This window comes from Bufo bufo, chromosome 6 (genome assembly GCF_905171765.1).
Source record: "Bufo bufo chromosome 6, aBufBuf1.1, whole genome shotgun sequence".
Taxonomy (NCBI): Eukaryota; Metazoa; Chordata; class Amphibia; order Anura; family Bufonidae; genus Bufo; species Bufo bufo.
Genome location: NC_053394.1, coordinates 399,524,355 through 399,543,482, shown reverse-complemented (window position 1 = coordinate 399,543,482; position 19,128 = coordinate 399,524,355). Strand labels below are relative to the sequence as shown.

General features: G+C 46.3%; 1 protein-coding gene across 1 annotated transcript in view; it reads left to right on the top strand.

Moving 5' to 3' along the window:
• LOC121004472 (oocyte zinc finger protein XlCOF22-like) overlaps nucleotides 1-19,128 on the top strand; it is a 1,539,666-nt gene that overhangs the window by 42,932 nt on the left and 1,477,606 nt on the right. The gene's annotated exons all lie outside the window — the stretch shown is intronic.

Genomic DNA, 19,128 nt, shown 5'->3' with positions numbered 1-19,128 from the left:
CTTTCTCTTTAAACAGCTGATCAGTAGGGGTCTTACTCCCGAAGATAGGTCCTCAGTATAAAAAAAGCAGACAACCTCTATCTCCACCATGTGTATAGAATATTTTACATTAGTATATTTAAAGCGTTCCTCCAGTTATATTTTTTTTTTCCATAAATGGATAGTACATGGGACTATAAGAAACTTTGTAATATATAATATATCTTGTTAAAGAAAAAAAGCTATCTGCTTTTAGATGTCTGCTTTGGTCATTCCTACCTTTGACATCTATGGAGAGAAGGAGGCTGCTGGATGATAGACAAACTGCAGTTTTTTTTAAACTCTGCTACACTTAGCACTTTTGAACCTACTACATCTAGTAGGATAGGGCTCTACCACTGTTTAGGGTCCATTCACACATCCGCAAAATGGGTCCGCATCCGTTCCGCAATTTTGCGGAAGGGGTGGAGAACCATTCATTTTCAATGGGGCCGGAATGTGTTGTCCGCATTTGCGGATCCGCGCTTCCGTTTCCTCAAAAAAATAGAACATGTCCTATTCTTGTCCGCAATTGCAGACAAGATTAGGCATTTTCTATTATAGTGCCGGCTATGTGCGGTCCGCAATTTGCGGAATGCATATTGCTAGTGTTCGTGTTTTGCGGATCCGCAGAACACTTACGGACGTGTGAATGGACCCTTACAGTGAAGTAATAAATCACTCACTAGCTGGCAGCAGCCTCCTCTTTCCACAAATTTTTGTGTGTGAGGCTGAGAGAATAGAAAGAGAAGTAAATCACCCTCAGAAGCCCAACAGGCTCTAGCATCGCGCTCGAGCACATGTGGTATTCGGCCAAATATCGAGATGCTCAAGCCGAACTGGTGTTCAGCCGAGCAAACTCGATCAACACTAGTTTTCAGAAATGAACAGCACAGGTGAATATAATACATTTTATAATATATTGTATTAAAGATTTAATCTTCCTATTGCCGGCAACCGACCTCTGACAGGGAGCTGCGATCAGCGGCAGTTAACCCCTCAGGTGCCGCACCTGAGGGGTTAATTGTGCGGATTGCAGCGCCCTGGTCAGGTGCCGGCAATGTGTTTCTGCCGCCTGTATTTGTAATGTATTAAACATTGGTTATCATTGGTGGTGCAGTGCGCCCTCCCCACCTCTTCATTCCCAATGGAGGCAGCTGCTGCAGCAGCAGCAGCTCAGGGGGGAGGGAGAGACTGCTTCCTTCTCCCCGTGCTGCTGAGGGAATATGGCCGCACTGAGAGCAGCGCGATCCATGTTCTCTGATACTGGGCTGTGCAGGTTCTCCTAGGTGAGACACAGTTGCCAATAAGTCAACAGCAATTACTGTCTCAAGAGGTTGATGAAGAGGATGAGACACAGTTGTCAATCACTGAGGTTGTGGTTAGGTCAACAAGTCAGGAGGATGAGCAGAGTGAGGAAGTGGAAGAGGAGGTGGTGGATAATGATGTCACTGACCCAAGCTGGGAAGGTAAAAAGCTGAGCGAGGACAGCAGTACAGAGGGGGAGGGATCTGCTGCACCGCAACAGGCTGGAAGAGGCAGTAGGGTGGCAAAAGGGAGAAGCGGGCCACACCAAACAGGCCCGCAACTGTTCCACGGAGCACCCCCTTGCAGAAATCTCCCTTGCAAAGGGAGTAGGTGTTCCGCAGTATGGCGCTTTTTGGAGGACAATGCGGATGACAAAAGAATAGTAGTTTGCAACCTGTACCGTACCAAAATGAACACTAGCAACCACACCACCATCAGCATGATCCGCCACATTGCATTCAAGCACCGTAATAAGTGGGCCGAACACCTGGGTCCACAATCTGTGTCTGCGGGTCACACCACTGCCTCCTCTTCCCCTGTGTTACGTGCTGGCCAATCCCCTGTCGAAGGCGCAGGCCCGGATGCCTCCCGCCCTGCACCTGGACCTTCGCAAGCACCATCAGCGGCCACATCTACTTCCGTGTCCCAGCGCAGCATACAAATGTCTTTACCCCAAGCATTTGAACACAAGCGCAAATACCCACCCACCCACAGGCCATAGCACTAAATGCGCAACTTTCCAAATTACTGGCCCTGGAAATGTTGCCATCTAGGCATGAGGAGATTGAGAGTGATCCTCCTGATGACGACAGCAAAGTCTTTCCTGTTGGTACTCTGGCACACATGGTTGACTTCATGTTAGGCTGCCTTTCCATTTTAGACTACACTGATTACTGGTTGTTCACCCTTCTCGACCCCCGCTACAAAGAGAACTTCTCATCTCTCATTCCTTTGGTGGAGAGGACGAGCAAAACGGTGCAATACCAGAAGGTCCTTGTTGAAAAATTGCTCCAAAAATTTCCATCTGACAATGCTGGCAGTGGCAGATCCAGAGCCTGGTCTCGAGAGGGGCACTTCCAGATTATTTTCTGTCCTCCACCACAAGACTACACAGTGTAGAGGTATACTGTATATTGTGTGGCACAATGTATGCTATATGTGAATATTCGTATAAGAGCAGTTAGGTGGCACTGCTACTGCTTCGGGTACTATGCCCGACACTCCCCTCAGGCCAATGCGTACAGCACAGCGTAAAAATCTTCATATGTGGTGCTCAGCAAATAGTATAAGAGCAAAATCGAATGCAACATGGAGAGAAGAAACAAAGTATCTTGCGGCACTCACCGAAGTTGAAACAGTGTATAGCTTTATTCTTCCTCTTGACAGGACACTTGTGAATGGGGTGCAGGGGCGGACAGCTAGTTACAGATGATCGGCAGCTACGGCCGTTTCGCGCGCAATATTGCGCTTCTTCTGGCCGCTGTGAACGTCATCGCGCAATCTAGCGCTTTATAGAAACAACGCCCCGTAGCCGTGACGATGAGTAACAGCACAAATTAGTGACGTTAAAATCACATGCATGAAAAAGATTGTTACATACAAATTTTTACCATATACTTGTTTATGCAATGATGGTTATACTGACGTGTTGATATCATACGGCTAACTATGCAGTGATCTTACTAATTTACACAAACCTAGGGAGACATAAATATCCAGGAGGAGAACCTCCTCCTAAGAGGTCCACTATCTCACCGTAACAAAACTAAAACACAAAGAGGATTCATCATTTCATGAATTACACTTTAGAGGAACACGGACATGTCATTCAGCCCCGTGGCTCCGGTACGTATGATCCACCTTGCCTCCCTCTGCAGGAGCAGCTGGTGTCGATTCTCCCCCCCCCCCCAGGGATGGGTTGAACCTGTTCCACGCCCGCACAAAGGAAAGACAACGCGGATGGCCACTATGCGTGGCTCTGATGTGCTCGATTAATCGGGGGCATCCCCTGCCCGATCGGATAGAATTGACATGTTCCCGTATTCTCTCGAAAAGTGGGCGGATTGTTTTGCCAATATAGAACCTCTTACACGGACAAAAAATGACATAAACGACATAGGGTGTTCGACAAGTCATGAAATCCCTCACTATGTGCTTAACTCCTCCTATTTGTAGCCATTTGCTACATACATTTAATGCGCTAAAGGAACAGTTCCCGCACTTATAATTTCCTCTTGGTTTTTTATAGTGTAGGCTATATGTGTATAACACAAACATATTCCACATGAAAACTTACAATTACTTGGCTTGGCCCTTGGGGATCTCGGACGCCACTTCAACACTTTGGCCGGGGGCTCGGCGGAGCTGATGTGTTTTATCCTAATGAGAAAGATTTCATAATAAGGATTTGGAGAAGGGGCAGTGGGATAGCAAAACAGGGAGAGGCTGGTGCTGCTACTAGGGGGTCATACCATGGGGGAGTAATAAATGCCCCCCCAGTAGAAATAATTCTCTTTATAATGTGACAGTGCAAAAAATACCCCCTTGTAATGCCCCCAGTTGAGCTAATGTCCCCATAGTGCGCCCATAATGTGCTAGTATAAAATACCTTTATATAGTGCCCCCAGTAAATGCCCCCATAGTGCTCCTCTCCCCCCTGCCTCCTAGTGCCCCCCATAATGTACCAGTATAAAATGCCCCTGATATAGTGCCCCAGTAGATGCCCTCAGTGTCCCCCATAATTTGCAAGTATAAAATACCCCTTCTTAGTGCCCCCCGTAGATGACCCCATAGTACTCTTCTCCCCCTTCCCCATAGTACCCACCATAATGTGTCCCAGTATAAAATGCTACTGTACAGAGCCCACCATATAAAATACCCCTTCTTTGTGGCCTCAATAGATGCCCCCGATAATGTGCCTGTAATAAGAGCACTTCCCACCAATAATGTGCCAGTAATAAGTGCCCCCAATAATGTGCCAGTAAAATGTGCCCCCATAGATGCCCCCCAATCATGTGCAAGTAACAAGAGCACCTCCCCATCACGTGCCAGTAATAAGAGCCCCCCCATCACGTGCCAGTAATAAGAGCCCCCCCATCATGTGCCAGTAAGAAGAGCCCCCCATCATGTGCCAGTAATGAGAGCCCCCCAATCATGTGCCAGTAACAAAAGCCCCCCTAATGTGCCAGTAACCAAGGCCGGTGCAAGGATTTTTGCTGCCCTAGGCAAGATAAAAATTGCCGCCCCCCCCCTTATCAGATGATCTGCCCATATCATGACATCACATATGTTCCACCCCTTTCTCAGCATTTAAATTAAAAGAACTGCTATGTTTCCCTTAGGGTTAATCTAGCTTCTTGTAGCTGTCTCCCTGACAGCCGCTAGAGGTGCTTCCCCGATTCTCACTGTGAAAATTACAGTGGGAAGACGCGGAATATAGTTTTGAATGCGTGCGCATGCACATTCGCAGCTGAGAGGAGGATCGGGGAGAAGAGTTCCCAGTGGCGGCGCTGGAGAAAGGTAAGTGGCTGAAGGAGTTTTAACAACTCTATAGTGCCAGGAAAATGAGTTTGTTTTCCTGGCCCTATAGTGATCCTTTACCACCAGTACTGCACAGTGTCTGTTCTCTGCAGGAACAGGCTATAGGCACCAGTACCACTACATTAAACTGTACTGGTTCTGGGACTATAGTGTCCTTTTAATGTGAGGTAAATTTGTTTCCAATGTAGTATTAATAACTAAACAATTAAATAATAAATATATTGCATTGTCTACTTACCACCAGGACAATAAGATGATCTGGTCTCTGGCTGCAGTCTGGCTCTTGGTCTGGCTCTGGGGAGTCTGGGGACTGGAGACAAACACCAATGTCGCCCTGGGGAACAAGAAAGCAGCTGCACTCCAATCCAGGAGCCCACTTCTGTCCCAGAAGGCACTGACAGGCAGGAAATTGCTGGTGGCTGGCTGCTCAGTGGCCTTCCCTTCCTTCTTCGTTCCACCCCCTCTCTGCTCTGCATGCTCAAGGGTGGGAGGGGTCAGGGGGGTAAACGTAGAGATCAGGGCGCACAGTGCGCGGCTGTGTGCCCTTGAGCTACCCAGCCTTCCATCCAAGTCGGCAGAGCTCCGCCTCCACCCTCAGCCTGAAGGTAAGCTCAGTCAGACCAGAGAGACAGCGGTGTCAGTCTCTCTGGTCTGCTGCGCCCCCACGGCTTCACTGAGGCTCTGGACTGTCTGTACATCATCTCCGGCCGCCAGCTCAGTGCTGTGCCACCTGAGGGATTCTTACTAGAGCGCTTAGGCGGCGCAGCCTGAGGGGCGTCGCCGGCCGGCCGCCACTTAACCAAGTTTTTTTTTTTTAAACCCCCCTGCTAAATTGCGCCCTAGTCGGCTGCCTAGGTCGCCTTACAGGTGGCGCCGGCTTGCCAGTAACAAGAGGCCCCCCTAATGTGCCAGTAACAAGAGGCCCCCCTAATGTGCCAGTAACAAGAGGCCCCCCTAATGTGCCAGTAACAAGAGGCCCCCCTAATGTGCCAGTAACAAGAGCCCCCCCCTAATGTGCCAGTAACAAGAGCCCCCCCTAATGTGCCAGTAACAAGAGCCCCCCCTAATGTGCCAGTAAAAAGAGCCCCCCCCTAATGTGCCAGTAACAAGAGCCCCCCCCTAATGTGTCAGTAACAAGAGCCCCCCCCTAATGTGCCTGTGCCGACCTCTGAGGAAGGGACGCCTCTCCCTCCCCTGCCAGTTCGCACTCGCAGCACTGCCATCTGTATCGCTGTCCTGAGGACGGCGATACAGATGACTATGGAGATGAGCGCTTCCACAAGCTCTCATCTCCCTGCGGCTGCCGCCCCCACTTCTGAGCAGCCAAGGGGGGGCGAGGGTGGAGCAGTTGCCCCCCCCCCCCCCGGATTCGCCAGTGCGCTGGCGGTAGAGTCCGTAGTTCCTTGGGCAACCGAGGAGGGAAGACAAGGGGAACACACAGCAGTTCCAACAGAGGCAGGGCAACACTCTCCAAAGCCTGGGACAGTTTCATGACACGCCGCCAGCACCCTCACCCTGATGCGCGGCCTACTGTCACAAGGAGAGAAACATTTTGGAAGATGGTGAAGGAGTACATAGCAGACCATGTCAGCATCCTCAATGATCCCTCTGTGCCTTACAACTGGTTGTGCAAGCTAGACACGTGGCACGAACTGGCGCTCTACGCCTTGGAGGTGCTGGCCTGCCCTGCCGCCAGCGTTTTGTCTGAGTGGGTATTTAGTACTGCTGGTGGCATTATAACAGATATACATATCCGTCTGTCAACTGAAAATGCTGACAGGTTGACTCTTATAAAAATGAACAAGGCCTGGATTGACCATGACTTCTTGACTCCACTAGAGGAAAGCGGCTGAACATAAAGGCTCTTTAAATGTGTTGTTTATAATGTACTGAATATGTATGCACCCTTCCACCACAAAAAAGGGTATATGGTTGAATCTTCCTTTTCTCATCCTCCTCTTCCTTCAAAATTAATTTTTATTGTTTTTTTTAAAGTTTTATTGTAAAGAAAAGATCATACAACACACTGTACGTACTGATATTAAGTATACATATTTTCATTGGATATATCAAAGTAGTGTTGTTACAGAAGCACTGGAAGCATAATCATCTTTTTAATAAACAAAATAGAAATAAAGAAGAAAGTTATAAAAATAAAAGAAAATACTGTATATGTTACAGCGTTATCAACATCTAGTCATTGTGGCTTTAAAACAAGTCCAAAGCACAAGCTAGTGTCACCGCCACTTCTGTGAGAAGGTCTGACAGACGTCCTTTTCTACCTCTTGCATGACGTTCTTTGTTTTGGTTACACTTTGTCATCTCATTTCCTTCTCCCAGGTGTCACCTATTTAGACTAATCCTCTTTCCTTTATATTCCCTCCCATACTGCCTCACTTTGCGGTTTATACTACTTCCTGGATTTGAAGTGTTCACTGCTGGAGACTTGATTCTAGGTGACCCTGACTCCCTCCGTATTAAGTGCAGGGAGCCGGTGGTCGTGTCCCCTCACTATTATAGGGTTTTCAGGTGTCACACAGTCTAGGTACGAGGGCATGCAATCGTCTACCTCTGAGACCCTTGTATGTGCTTAGCAGTCAGGGTGAGCTCTTAGGGTTTTATAGGGGTCACCTTTAGGGTCCATTCACACGTCCGTTTTTTCTTTCCTGATCTGTTCCGTTTTTTGCGGAACAGATCTGGAACAGATCTGGACCCATTCATTTTCAATGGGTCCTGGAAAAAAACGGACAGCACAATGTGTGCTGTCCGTTTCCGTTGTTCCGTTCCGCATGTCCGTTTAAATATAAAACATGTCCTATTCTTTTCCGCAAAATTCGGATCCTGGTACAATACAAAGTCAATGGATCTGCAAAAAACAGAAGACATTCGGATGTCATTACGTATGTCATCCGTTTTATGCGGATTCCGTTCCTGGAAATTACATTTACATTTTTTTTTTTTAAAGAAATCCAAACAACTTTATTTGCTTATTGAAATTTATACATGTTTCCGTTTTTTTGCGGATCCGCAAAAAACGGATGACATACGGATGACATACGGAAACATTTTCAGGAACAACGGATCCGCAAAAAACGGACCGAAAATCGGGATATAGAAAAATACTGACGTGTGAATGTAGCCTTATGCTCCTTAGTTTGGGATCAAGCCAGTCAGATGTTTATCCATAACTTCCAGCTATCTGCAACATCATCCGTGACAGTCTAGCTCAGCCCGGGTTGGCTCTGCAAATGACGTCCCGGTACAAGCTGAATGCTAGCACGAACTCGGTGGTATTAAGCTTCCTGTTTAACCTGGCATCCTTAGATTTCAGGATGACAGATACCTCACCGCATGCTATGGTCTTATTGTCCGGGGCCTCATGTGTGGCAATAAGCAGGGACGCCAGATTGACGTCCCTACCCTCCAATATATCTTGCCTGATATTAGCAGGAATGAAGTGGGATGGAGCAATTGTGGGAATCTGAGAAGACCTACCAGAAACGCTGGACTGCCCCACCGCAGCTACCACTGGTGTTGGTGCCGCCAATGTTGCAGCAGCAGAACTGGCTTCAACTGACTCCATCCTGGCCTGTAAGTCTGTCATGGATGATGCCATGCTGTTTATGATGGCGTGTAGCTGTGTGAGTGACGTCTGTATGGTACCCATAGACACCACATCTTGGCTCACGGGAATAGTCTAGGATCGTAAGGAATGGCACCGCGCTTCGCTCAGACTGTGAGTCTCCACTGTCCCGAGATGCGGATGAGCCTCCTGGAACGAATTCTTGCGACATCTTTCTACCGGCCAGTAAATGAGAGCCATTAGTACCCCCCTAACCCGAACTATGACCTGCAAACATTACGCCCATGTGCCCAGCAGCCGTGACCACCAGTGGATCCCAACCAACTTGAACGATTTGCTGTGGCGGACCTTACTGTGCAACCGCCACCTGCTACGTGTGTGATTGTGCCACCTATGGGTCTGCCGTGACCAAACCTGTAGGCGGGACGGAACTCGTTGTCTATTGGCCTGGTAAATGTTGCCTACCACATGACTTGGGCCTCAATCTGAGACCTGATCGTAGTGGTCGTCTAGCCGTGTCCGTGACTGAAGACGTGACAGGACTTGGTGTCGAGTCTGTAGTCGTGACAGACATGACCTGGCTGCACCTGTGGGCGTGGCACTGAATGTATAATGTAATGACCTGATTCGTGACAGGACTTCGTTGCTGGTCTGTAGACGTGACTGACGAGCAGATGGTGCGCCTGTAGTCGTGACAGGACTTTATGCCGAGTCTGTGGACGTGACAGACGTGTTAACAAGACTGCCCGTAGTCGTGACAGGACTTGATTTTGGAGTCTGTGGACGTGACAGACGTGTTACCAAGACTGCCCGTGGTCGTGATAGGACTTGATTTTGGAGTCTGTGGACGTGACAGACGTGTTACCAAGACTGCCTGTAGTCGTGACAGGACTTGATTTTTGAGTCTGTGGACGTGACAGATGCGTTAAATGGAATGCCTGTAGTCGTGACAGGACTTATCTGTGTCTGAGGTCGTGACATACATACCAGTAATGTGCCTGTAGTCGTGACAGGGTTTTATATTTTTTTTTTCTCCCCTTTCCTCCCCGCCTATAGGCCTGGGGGTAGTAGGAACCGTTTATGTGGTCACACCCTCACCGATACCCAGAACGTGACGGGCAAATGAGCCTAAGTGACAGTTTGCATACCGTAGTCCGTGCACTAATACCTAGCTTATCTGACCGCCTATTTGCCTGTAGTGTCACAATGACGTGACACGTAACTGTGAAAACATAAAATATTTTATTAAATAAAAAATCTTTTTTTAAGTAATTCGAAAGACTGTGGAATGTAGCACCGCCCACATCTAATTAGCGGCTAACCCATGCATAGGGCAGACAACAGCCCCTATGACAACCTCAGGGAACCATCAGCTGCTATGTTTGTGACCAGCAGAGGGCGCCTGCACCCGACGCCGACCGCAGCAGCGAGCTGATGCTTGATAGCCGGCGGGCATGCGAGTACCCCTGCTGCCATCAGGAGTGCATGGCTTCGTACCGCCAACTACACCCCCATCAAGACCGCAGACTGCCGTGGTCAGGTGTCCCCAGAAGTCTGCCCCTCGTAATAGACAAATACGCTGTAGCCAGGTAAGTTTGCGTGCAAAAAAGCCTAATAAGCCCAAGACAACAGCCACGGAATGCTTCATCAGAGTAAATTTATAAACAGCTCAAAATGTTATTCTGGACCATGACCCGCCTGCAACTATAACCATTCCAGTGCACAACAAAATGAACTCCGTGCTATGAAACATATGCAAGTTAAGGACTGTCTTGTTAACACGTCTGTCACGTCCACAGACTCGGCATAAAGTCCTGTCACGACTACAGGCGCACCATCTGCTCGTCAGTCACGTCTACAGACCAGCAACGAAGTCCTGACACGACCACAGGCGCACGAATCAGGTCATTACATTATACATTCAGTGCCACGCCCACAGGTGCAGCCAGGTCATGTCTGTCACGACTACAGACTCGACACCAAGTCCTGTCACGTCTTCAGTCACGGACTGATAAGAAGTTAATTAATTAGTAACATGTACAACCTCATTCACAAGTGCACTAACATATGGCTTCCTACATAACGACGCATCGTTCCATTCCCACCAGACACCGGAGCCCACAAGGCATGATCCTGCAAGTAACCACTAGGTAGTGCTGTGCGGTGGAGCGTGCTCACAGGCCCAAGCGGCAGCGCCCGGTCACCAGCTGACGTCAGCAGCCAGCTTGTTCGTGAGAGCCACCGCCATGAGGACCGAAGTTGCGTCCCGCTGCCCTCCCCTACCATTGTGCTCGGCGCACCACACGACCGCAGACCCAGGTGGGTCCCATGGAACAGCCCCCGTCTTACTTGATGTCGAAGTGAAGAGCTCTAACACACAAGATGCCCAAACGCCGACCTGTGGAGCCGAAATAACCCGGAAGTGCTGGACTGAATGTCGACCCCAGAACCGACGTCAACCGTGCAGCAGGTAAAGGCTGCTGCCTTTTAACCGTACATAGCCCCGCCTCCCCTCGCACAAATACGGCAATGTTAACCATTGTCTAACACATATATATTGTGATACATATACTGTTCAGTTGCACTGTATTTGCAAGGCTCTGTGGAAAGGGTTAATGAATACTGAGAGACTTTTGGGACTTTGAATAAGAAGGTGGTAATTTTTAGTGTTGATCGCATATAATCTAATCGCAAATTTTTATAGCGAATATTGGCACTTCGAGAATTCGCAAATATCTAGAATATAGTGCTATATCTTCGTAATTGCGAATATTCCCTCACTGCTTCTTGCTTGTGGGCCAATGAGAAGGCTGCAATATCTTTGACTTTAGGAGTAGTGTTGATCGCAAATTTTCGTATCGCAAATTTCCCAATTGCAGATTTTCGCAATCAAGAAAATATTGACTGGAGTGACTGGAGATCACGAATTCTCGAATATATGACGAATATTTGCCCAAATATTTGCAAAATATCGCAAATTCGAGTATTGTCCCTGCCGCTCATCACTGGTATTTTTCCACAGCTGCCATAGGGTTTAAAGAAGAGCATGTTTTGGAAGGAAAAATCCAGACTTGCTTACCACCATAACCAGACAGACTGACCCTGTGACTGTCTGGTTTAGCTCTGTTGTTATGTCTGGAAACCAGTTTTTGTCTGGACAAACTGCTGTGTCATTGCCATTTAGTTTTATTGAAGCTCTAATGTAAGTCTATGACAGACAGGAGTGGTAACTTTGTATTGGTTTGTGCTGAGTTTCTCCACTCCACCCCTCCCACTAGAAGGTTCCAGTCTAGCTAAAACTGTATATAAGGAGAGCAGTCAGAGCCCCTAGTGTTCTGCAGTTAGGGATCAACGCTTGTAGGGGAAGACTCTGCCAGACTACTGAGTGACAGGGAGAAGACGCCGAGACAGGAATACGCTGCCACAGACCCTGGATCACCAGCCTTGGACCAGGGTACCAGCCTTCTGAAGAGAAACAGGGACAGCTAGCTCAGGTCTTTCCTCAGCATCAAACCCTTCTTCTGCCCTGGAGGAGACTGGAGAAGCCAGCCCTATGCCTCGCCTGTATTGTTTTCTACCTGAATTGCTCCAGTAAAGAAGCACACTGGTTACTGCAGACCCTGACTCTTTGGACTTATTTCCCATTGGGGTGCACCACGCCTTACCATCCCTTCCAGAGAGCAGCAACACGTGGTGATGCCTTGATGGTGTCCGGGGGACCCAGCGTAGCGTTGGCCACTGCACAAGGAATAAAATAAACCGTGGGCGTTCCAACACAATCATAGGTATCAGAACTCAACATTGGCACATGAGGCGGCATCACCGGATCCTGTGGGAAAATAGCACTGACCGGCATTCTCAATAAGAACAAGCGTGTCCTTCTTATCCTGGTCTTTATAGCAGCCAACCTTCATCCCCAAGCAGTCCAGAGGCCTTCTCATCATCACGGTTAGCTTCTTCTGCTCAGACTCTTGCTCCTCCTACGCTCCATTGTGAGACATCAGTTACGGAATGTGTGGCCCTCAGAGAACTATTCTCAACCAGCAATTAGCTTGTGGCACGCTGAACTCCCAGCCGTCCCTGTTGCTGGAGGTGCAGTGGTGGTCGTACCACTTGGTTGTAGTAAATGTGGTGCACTTCTGCTCCTTCATCAAAATGTCATTATTCTTCTGTCAAATTGAATATTTAGCTGCAGTATCCGCTGTCGTCCATAGACTTCTGGCCAGGCATCTGGGGTGGGGCACTTCCACACTTTGATATTCATACTTCTGCCCAGTAATCATTTTTTTCTAAAAAATTATTAACAATTTTCTAAATGACTCATGCACAGTATACTCCTGTTCCCTGACTCCATGGACTTCTGGGCAGGCAGACTGGAACAGTGGCTTGAGCTGGCCCAGTAAGCTCTCTATCTTCTTTCTTGCCGAGCCTTCAGCGTCATCTCGGGGAGGGATTTCAGCGTCGCAGGGGGTGTGGGGACACCCAAACTGACCAAGTTGTCCTCCACCAGTGTTCAGAACATCATTTTGGATTCGGCTGAGGCCGATGTAATAGATCTGCCCTCACGGATGGTGCCCCGTCCTGCCGCTGTCTGCCTGCCTACCATCATGTTCCATACCATATAGCTGCTAATCCCTTATTACCTCCCCTACTACACTGTCTTGTATGTTCTATGCCAGGCATGCTCATCCTGCAACCCTCCAGATGTTGAAAGACTACAGCTATCAGCCTACAGCAGGGCATGATTGAAGTTGTAGTTTTAAAACAGCTGTAGGGCCGCAGGTTGAGCATGCCTGTCTATGCTGCGCAGCTTCTGCTGCTATAACTACTGTGGCCACGTGTCTCTTATTACCCAACCCTTTCCATTAAAAGGAGAATTTTTTTAGGCTCGTTCACAATGAGACACTTCTTCTGATAATCAAAACTTGTGCGTTTCATATGGGCGGCATTCTGACCCCATTAAGTCACATTTTTTGGAAGGCTTAGTCCCCCGACAAGCAACATTTTTTCCCCATAACACCGTGTGCGTTTAAACACCATCTGCCCCCGATAAGGGACAATGTATGGAAGCTTTAAAGTATGAAAAAGCATAAACCATGTGCCAACACAGTGCATTTATCCATAGGTCTGCTACATACACATCTCGTACAAAGACAGCTCTGCTACATACATATCTCACACAGGCACATTTCACCTAACGACAACTCCGCAGACACACACATCACACAGAGACAGCTCTGCTACATACACATCACACAGAGACAGCTCTGCTACATACACATCACACAGAGACAGCTCCGCTACATACACATCACACAGAGACAGCTCTGCTACATACACATCACAGAGACAGCTCAGCTACATACACATCACACAGAGACAGCTCTGCTACACACACATCACACAGAGACAGCTCCGCTACATACACATCACACAGAGACAGCTCTGCTACATACACATCACACAGAGACAGCTCTGCTACATACACATCACACAGAGACAGCTCTGCTACATACACATCACACAGAGACAGCTCTGCTACATACACATCACACAGAGACAGCTCTGCTACATACACATCACACAGAGACAGCTCCGCTACATACACATCACACAGAGACAGCTCTGCTACATACACATCACACAGAGACAACTCTGCTACATACAGATCACACAGAGACAGCTCCGCTACATACACATCACACAGACAGCTCCGCTACATACACATCACACAGAGACAGCTCTGCTACATACACATCACACGGACAACTCTGTAAATACACATCACACAGAGACAGCTCCGCTACATACACATCACACAGAGACAGCTCCGCTACATACACATCACACAGAGACAGCTCCGCTACATACACATCACAGAGACAGCTCCGCTATATACACATCACACAGAGACAGCTCTGCTACATACACATCACACAGAGACAGCTCTGCTACATACACATCACACAGAGACAGCTCTGCTACATACACATCACACAGAGACAGCTCTGCTACAAACACCTCACACAGAGACAGCTCCGCTACATACACATCACACAGAGACAGCTCTGCTACATACACATCACACAGAGACAGCTCCGCTACATACACATCACACAGAGACAGCTCCGCTACATACACGTCACACAGAGACAGCTCCACTACATACACATCACACAGAGACAGCTCTGCTACATACACATCACACAGAGACAGCTCCGCTACATACACATCACACAGAGACAGCTCTGCTACATACACATCACACAGAGACAGCTCCGCTACATACACATCACACAGAGACAGCTCTGCTACATACACATCACACAGAGACAGCTCTGCTACATACACATCACACAGAGACAGCTCTGCTACAAACACCTCACACAGAGACAGCTCCGATACACGTCACACAGACAGCTCCGCTACATACACATCATACAGAGACAGCTCCACTCAGCACCAATCACAACCAGTACAGCAAAGCAAAGTCCTTTATACGCTGGTCATATGATCGCTGACTCCTTCCACACTTGGTCACATGGACATGACATCATCACAGGTCCTTTACCTCCTCCAGCAGCACAGCCTGGAGCCTGACTCCTCCCACACATGGTCACACGGTCATGACATCACCACAGGTCCTTTACCTCCTCCAGCAGCACAGCCTGGAGCCTGACTCCTCCCACACACAGTCACATGACCATTACATCATGAAAGGTCCTTTAGCCCACTAGTCTCCCCCATACATGTAGTGTCCAGCGGTGCAGGTGGAGGTATGTGTACAGTCACCGCCATTGTCTGTCAGGATTACTGGGGATGGGTCAGATAATATTTGATTGTGTAACATGGACGTGTTCACACGTGTGCTCCTCAGCGATGATGCGTGTCACTGTATGCAGCAGTTACCTAAGCATGACTAGGAGAATACAATGGGGGAGATTTATCAAAACTGCTGAAAAGGAAAGCTGACTTAGTTGCCCATAGCAACAAATCAGATCCCACCTTTCACTTTTTGGAACTCCTCTGCTTAATGAAAGGACCAATCTGATTGGTTGATGTGGGAAACTAGGTCAGTTTTCCTTTGCACCAGCTTTGTGAAATCTTCCCCAATACCTTACGCTCTGTATCATTAGAGGCAGAGCTTGCTAATTGCTCATTTGCAAACCTTCCTCTAAATATGATTAGTTTTCCTACAACCCTGAAGTCTGTGGGTGACTGGTCTATTTAGCAGGATATCAGGCAGTAAATAGTGAAAAAAGATAAAATATATTTATTGATTATGATTATATAATATATTATATTGATTATGATTTATTTATGATTAATATTTCAAACCTTTTCAAATAAAAGTTGTATCTGGGGGGCGATGAAATGTATTAACTCCTACTATTTGGTATTGATATCGTAACTTTCATATACATTTTGCAAAGTTTTGAAATATAAATCATAAATATATTTTATATTTTTTCAATACAAGGCTCTTATTTATCAAAATCAGTGATGAGCAGTGTTGTAGTGATGATTAGGGTTTATATCTAAATTCGACTTCAGCTTGCAGTTTTAAAGGTTTTCAAGTAATAAAATCGAATGCTGAATTTCTTCACTGAAGTCTTGCGACACTTTTGACTTAACGAATTTCACCTTGGTGAAGCCCAGAAACGGGTCTCTGTACAGCGTTCAAACAAAGTTTTGAACAAAGCAACTCGGATCGCGCTCAATAGGTGATAGATAATCAGTTCTCACCTCTCCAGTGTTCTCCCCTGTCCTTATACTATATACAGTGATAAGCAGTGTGTTCCAGTGGTGATAGATAATCAGTTCTCACCACTCCTGTGTTCTCTCCTGTCCTTATACTTTAATCAGTGATAAGCAGGGTGTTCTAGTGGTGACAGATAATCAGTTCTCACCTCTCCTGTGTTCTCTCCTGTCATACTATATACAGTGATAAGCAGGGTGGTCTAGTGGTGATAGATAATCAGTTCTCTCCTTTCCTGCGTTCTCTCCTGTCCTTTGTACTATAAGCAGTGATAGGAAGGGTGTTCTACTGGTGATAGATAATCAGTTCAAAACTTTCCTGTGTTCTCTCCTGTCCCTTGTACTATAAGCAGTGATAGGACGGGTGTTCTACTGGTGATAGATAATCAGTTCAAACCTTTCCTGTGTTCTCTCCTGTCCCTCATGCTATAAACAGTGATAAGCAGAGTGTTCTAGTGGTGATAGATAATCAGTTCTTACCTCTTCAGTGTTCTCTCATGTTATAAACAGTGATAAGCAGGGTGTTCTAGTAATGATATATAATCAGTTCTTACCTCTACAGTGTTCTCTCCTGTTATAAACAGTGATAAGCAGGGTGTTCTAGTAATAGAAAACATAGAAAACATAGAATGTGTCGGCAGATAAGAACCATTTGGCCCATCTAGTCTGCCCAATATACTGAATACTATGGATAGCCCCCGGCCCTATCTTATATGAAGGATGGCCTTATGCCTATCCCATGCATGCTTAAACCCCTTCACTGTATTTGCAGCTACCACTTCTGCAGGAAGGCTATTCCATGCATCCACTACTCTCTCAGTAAAGTAATACTTCCTTATATTACTTTTAAACCTTTGCCCCTCTAATTTAAAACTGTGTCCTCTTGTGGTAGTTTTTCTTCTTTTAAATATGCTCTCTTCCTTTACCTTGTTGATTCCCTTTATGTATTTAAAAGTTTCTATCATATCCCCTCTGTCTCTTCTTTCTTCCAAGCTATACATATTAATGTCCTTTAACCTTTCCTGGTAAGTTTTATCCTGCAATCCATGTACTAGTTTAGTAGCTCTTCTCTGAACTCTCTCTAGAGTATCTATATCCTTCTGGAGATATGGCCTCCAGTACTGCGCACAATACTCCAAGTGAGGTCTCACCAGTGTTCTGTACAGCGGCATCAGCACTTCACTCTTTCTACTGCTTATACCTCTCCCTATACATCCAAGCATTCTAGTAATGATATATAATCAATTCTTACCTCTACAGTGTTCTCTCCTGTTATAAACAGTGATAAGCAGGGTGTTCTAGTAATGATAGATAATCAGTTCTTACCTCTCCAGTGTTCTCTCTTGTCGTTATACTTTAAACAGTGATAAGCAGGGTGTTCTTGTGGTGATAGATAATCAGTTCTCACCTCTCCTGTCCCTTATACTATAAACAATGATAAGCAGACTGTTCTAGTGGTGATAGATACTAAGTTCTCACCTCTCCTATGTTCTTTCCTGTACCTCATGCTATAAACAGTGATAAGCAGTGTGTTCCAGTGGTGACAGATAATCAGTTCTCACCTCTCCTGTGTTCTCTCCTGTCATACTATATACAGTGATAAGCAGGGTGGTCTAGTAGTGATAGATAATCAGTTCTCACCTTTCCTGCGTTCTCTCCTGTCCTTTGTACTATAAGCAGTGATAGGAAGGGTGTTCTACTGGTGATAGATAATCAGTTCAAAACTTTCCTGTGTTCTCTCCTGTCCCTTGTACTATAAGCAGTGATAGGAAGGGTGTTCTACTGGTGATAGATAATCAGTTCAAACCCTTACTGTGTTCTCTCTTGTCCCTCATGCTATAAACAGTGATAAGCAGAGTGTTCTAGTGGTGATAGATAATTAGTTCTTACCTCTTCAGTGTTCTCTCATGTTATAAACAGTGATAATCAGGGTGTTCTAGTAATGATATATAATCAGTTCTTACCTCTACAGTGTTCTCTCCTGTTATAAACAGTGATAAGCAGGGTGTTCTAGTAATGATATATAATCAATTCTTACCTCTACAGTGTTCTCTCCTGTTATAAACAGTGATAAGCAGGGTGTTCTAGTAATAATAGATAATCAGTTCTTACCTCTCCAGTGTTCTCTCTTGTCGTTATACTTTAAACAGTGATAAGCAGGGTGTTCTTGTGGTGATAGATAATCAGTTCTCACCTCTCCTGTCCCTTATACTATAAACAATGATAAGCAGACTGTTCTAGTGGTGATAGATAATAAGTTCTCACCTCTCCTATGTTCTTTCCTGTACCTCATGCTATAAACAGTGATAAGCAGGGTGTTATAGTGATGATACATAATCAGTTATTACTTTTTAGGTGTTCTCTCCTGTGCTTATACTATAAACAGTGATAATCAGGGTGTTCTAGTGATGATAGATAATAAGTTCTTACTCCTCCTGTGTCCTCTCCTTTCTCCTCTCATACTATAAACAGTGATAATCAGTGTGTTCTAGTGTTATAGATAACCAGTTCTTAACTCTCCTGTGTTCTCTCCTGTCCTTATACTATAAACCGTGATTAGAAAAGTGTTCTAGTGATAGAAAATCCAGTTCCCACCTCTCCTGTGATCTCTTCTGTTCCTTTTACTATAAACATTAATATGTAGGTTGTTGTAGTGGTGATAATCATTTCTAACCTCTCCGGTGTTCTCTCCCATCTATCTTCTATATACAGTGATAAGCCGGGTGTTGTATTGGTGATAGATAATCAGTTCTCACTTCTCTTGTAAAATTGAATGCTAAATTTCTTCACTGAAGTCTTGCGAGACTTTGCAAATTTCACCTCGGTGAGGCCCATTCATTTGAATGCTGTACGGAAACAGATCTCTGTACAGCATTCAAACAAAGTTTTGAATAAAGTGACTTCGGATCTATGATCTGAAG